Source organism: Echiichthys vipera (assembly GCF_963691815.1).
Source record: "Echiichthys vipera genome assembly, chromosome: 10".
NCBI lineage: Eukaryota > Metazoa > Chordata > Actinopteri > Perciformes > Trachinidae > Echiichthys > Echiichthys vipera.
This window is the reverse complement of record NC_139835.1, coordinates 32,128,468-32,133,467: the sequence shown is the minus strand read 5'-3', so window position 1 is coordinate 32,133,467 and position 5,000 is coordinate 32,128,468. Positions and strand designations below refer to the sequence as shown.

At 29.9% G+C, this 5,000-nt stretch overlaps 1 protein-coding gene across 1 annotated transcript in view; it reads left to right on the top strand.

Annotated features, from left to right (window-relative positions):
• coq10b (coenzyme Q10B) overlaps nt 1-5,000 on the top strand; it is a 14,209-nt gene that overhangs the window by 422 nt on the left and 8,787 nt on the right. The window lies entirely within an intron of this gene.

The window sequence follows — 5,000 nt, the reverse complement described above, 5'->3', positions numbered from 1 at the left end:
CCGACTAAGACCGACACACACACCGGGAACAACCGGAGGTGAGTGTTTACCGACACACACACCGACTAACACCGACACACACACACACACACACACACACACACACACACACACACACACACACACACACACACACACACACACACACACACACACACACACACACACACACACACACACACACACACCTCCCTGTCCATGATGCACCTTTGTTTGTGTTGTATCTTCACCTGTTGAGTTGTAACCTGTTGCATTTGCTCGAGTACAAATTTGAGTTACTTTTACTTTAGTGGTGTTTCTTTGTTTTGCTACTTTAGACTTTTACTGCACTAAGTTACATCTGAGAGGTAAATAACATACTTTTACTGTAATAAGTTACATCTGAGAGGTAAATAAGATACTTTTACTGTAATAAGTTACATCTGAGAGGTAAATAACATACTTTTACTGTAATAAGTTACATCTGAGAGGCAAATAAGATACTTTTACTGTAATAAGTTACATCTGAGAGGTAAATAACATACTTTTACTGTAATAAGTTACATCTGAGAGGTAAATAACATACTTTTACTGCACTAAGTTACATCTGAGAGGTAAATAACATACTTTTTACTGTAATAAGTTACATCTGAGAGGTAAATAACATACTTTTTACTGTAATAAGTTACATCTGAGAGGTAAATAACATACTTTTACTGCACTAAGTTACATCTGAGAGGTAAATAACATACTTTTACTGTAATAAGTTACATCTGAGAGGTAAATAACATACTTTTACTGCACTTAGTTACATCTGAGAGGTAAATAACATACTTTTACTGCACTAAGTTACATCTGAGAGGTAAATAACATACTTTTTACTGTAATAAGTTACATCTGAGAGGTAAATAAGATACTTTTACTGTAATAAGTTACATCTGAGAGGTAAATAACATACTTTTACTGTACTAAGTTACATCTGAGAGGTAAATAAGATACTTTTACTGCACTAAGTTACATCTGAGAGGTAAATAACATACTTTTACTGTAATAAGTTACATCTGAGAGGTAAATAACATACTTTTACTGTAATAAGTTACATCTGAGAGGCAAATAAGATACTTTTTACTGTAATAAGTTACATCTGAGAGGTAAATAACATACTTTTACTGTACTAAGTTACATCTGAGAGGTAAATAACATACTTTTTACTGTAATAAGTTACATCTGAGAGGTAAATAACATACTTTTTACTGTAATAAGTTACATCTGAGAGGTAAATAACATACTTTTACTGTAATAAGTTACATCTGAGAGGTAAATAACATACTTTTACTGCACTAAGTTACATCTGAGAGGTAAATAACATACTTTTACTGTAATAAGTTACATCTGAGAGGTAAATAACATACTTTTACTGCACTTAGTTACATCTGAGAGGTAAATAACATACTTTTACTGCACTAAGTTACATCTGAGAGGTAAATAACATACTTTTTACTGTAATAAGTTACATCTGAGAGGTAAATAAGATACTTTTACTGTAATAAGTTACATCTGAGAGGTAAATAACATACTTTTACTGTAATAAGTTACATCTGAGAGGTAAATAAGATACTTTTACTGCACTAAGTTACATCTGAGAGGTAAATAACATACTTTTACAGTAATAAGTTACATCTGAGAGGTAAATAACATACTTTTACTGTAATAAGTTACATCTGAGAGGTAAATAAGATACTTTTACTGCACTAAGTTACATCTGAGAGGTAAATAACATACTTTTACTGTAATAAGTTACATCTGAGAGGTAAATAACATACTTTTACTGTAATAAGTTACATCTGAGAGGTAAATAACATACTTTTACAGTAATAAGTTACATCTGAGAGGTAAATAACATACTTTTACAGTAATAAGTTACATCTGAGAGGTAAATAACATACTTTTACTGTAATAAGTTACATCTGAGAGGTAAATAAGATACTTTTACTGTAATAAGTTACATCTGAGAGGTAAATAACATACTTTTACTGTAATAAGTTACATCTGAGAGGCAAATAAGATACTTTTACTGTAATAAGTTACATCTGAGAGGTAAATAACATACTTTTACTGTAATAAGTTACATCTGAGAGGTAAATAACATACTTTTACTGCACTAAGTTACATCTGAGAGGTAAATAACATACTTTTTACTGTAATAAGTTACATCTGAGAGGTAAATAACATACTTTTTACTGTAATAAGTTACATCTGAGAGGTAAATAACATACTTTTACTGTAATAAGTTACATCTGAGAGGTAAATAACATACTTTTACTGCACTAAGTTACATCTGAGAGGTAAATAACATACTTTTACTGTAATAAGTTACATCTGAGAGGTAAATAACATACTTTTACTGCACTTAGTTACATCTGAGAGGTAAATAACATACTTTTACTGCACTAAGTTACATCTGAGAGGTAAATAACATACTTTTTACTGTAATAAGTTACATCTGAGAGGTAAATAAGATACTTTTACTGTAATAAGTTACATCTGAGAGGTAAATAACATACTTTTACTGTACTAAGTTACATCTGAGAGGTAAATAAGATACTTTTACTGCACTAAGTTACATCTGAGAGGTAAATAACATACTTTTACTGTAATAAGTTACATCTGAGAGGTAAATAACATACTTTTACTGTAATAAGTTACATCTGAGAGGCAAATAAGATACTTTTTACTGTAATAAGTTACATCTGAGAGGTAAATAACATACTTTTACTGTACTAAGTTACATCTGAGAGGTAAATAACATACTTTTTACTGTAATAAGTTACATCTGAGAGGTAAATAACATACTTTTTACTGTAATAAGTTACATCTGAGAGGTAAATAACATACTTTTACTGTAATAAGTTACATCTGAGAGGTAAATAACATACTTTTACTGCACTAAGTTACATCTGAGAGGTAAATAACATACTTTTACTGTAATAAGTTACATCTGAGAGGTAAATAACATACTTTTACTGCACTTAGTTACATCTGAGAGGTAAATAACATACTTTTACTGCACTAAGTTACATCTGAGAGGTAAATAACATACTTTTTACTGTAATAAGTTACATCTGAGAGGTAAATAAGATACTTTTACTGTAATAAGTTACATCTGAGAGGTAAATAACATACTTTTACTGTAATAAGTTACATCTGAGAGGTAAATAAGATACTTTTACTGCACTAAGTTACATCTGAGAGGTAAATAACATACTTTTACTGCACTAAGTTACATCTGAGAGGTAAATAACATACTTTTACTGTAATAAGTTACATCTGAGAGGTAAATAACATACTTTTACTGCACTAAGTTACATCTGAGAGGTAAATAACATACTTTTACAGTAATAAGTTACATCTGAGAGGTAAATAACATACTTTTACAGTAATAAGTTACATCTGAGAGGTAAATAACATACTTTTACTGTAATAAGTTACATCTGAGAGGTAAATAAGATACTTTTACTGTAATAAGTTACATCTGAGAGGTAAATAACATACTTTTACTGTAATAAGTTACATCTGAGAGGTAAATAACATACTTTTACAGTAATAAGTTACATCTGAGAGGTAAATAACATACTTTTACAGTAATAAGTTACATCTGAGAGGTAAATAACATACTTTTACTGTAATAAGTTACATCTGAGAGGTAAATAAGATACTTTTACTGTACTAAGTTACATCTGAGAGGTAAATAACATACTTTTACTGTAATAAGTTACATCTGAGAGGTAAATAACATACTTTTACTGTAATAAGTTACATCTGAGAGGTAAATAAGATACTTTTACTGTAATAAGTTACATCTGAGAGGTAAATAACATACTTTTACTGTAATAAGTTACATCTGAGAGGTAAATAACATACTTTTACTGTAATAAGTTACATCTGAGAGGTAAATAACATACTTTTACTGTAATAAGTTACATCTCAGAGGTAAATAAGATACTTTTACTGTAATAAGTTACATCTGAGAGGTAAATAACATACTTTTACTGCACTAAGTTACATCTGAGAGGTAAATAACATACTTTTACTGTAATAAGTTACATCTGAGAGGTAAATAAGATACTTTTACTGTAATAAGTTACATCTGAGAGGTAAATAACTTACTTTTACTGTAATAAGTTACATCTGAGAGGTAAATGATATACTTTTTACTCAAAAATGTTACATTTAGTGTTAAATAACATATTCTTTACTCAAAAAATGTTAGTTTTAGTGGTTAAAAATATACTTTTTACTTAAAAATGTTACATTTAGTGGTTAAAAATATACTTTTTACTCAAAAATGTTAGTTTTAGTGTTAAATAGGATACTTTTTACTGCACTTAGTTACATCTCAGAGGCAAATAAGATACTTTTTACTCCAAAATGTTACATTTAGTGGTTAAAAATATACTTTTTACTGCAAAATGTTACATTTAGTTGTTAAAAATATACTTTTTACTCAAAAAATGTTACATTTAGTTGTTAAAAATATACTTTTTACTCAGAAATGTTACATTTAGAGGTTAAAAATATACTTTTTACTGCACTAAGTTACACCTTAGAGGTGAATAAGATACTTTTTACTGCACTATAGTACAGATATAACTTGATAAAAGAATAAAAGCTTTAAACAGAAACTGAACACACTTCTCTGTAGTTTCTCTGGTTGGAGACATTAATCTCTCGCCCGCTGCTGAAGCCTCCACCTGATTATATCCACAAACACATAAATCTGATGTGTCACTAACCCGCTGCACGCTGGGTAATTATGCGTCCGGTCCAAAGGTGACGGAAACTTTGCCTCCAGGAAAAGAACAAAAGTCCTTGAAGTTTAATTCAGTGACCTTTATTTATCAGTTAACACTTGGTTTGTGCAGAACACCAGAGCGTGTTCAGGTCACAGCAACACAACACAATAAGCCACACACACACTTTCTGACTCTTCCGCAGCTTTTCAACAGAACACAAACTTGACG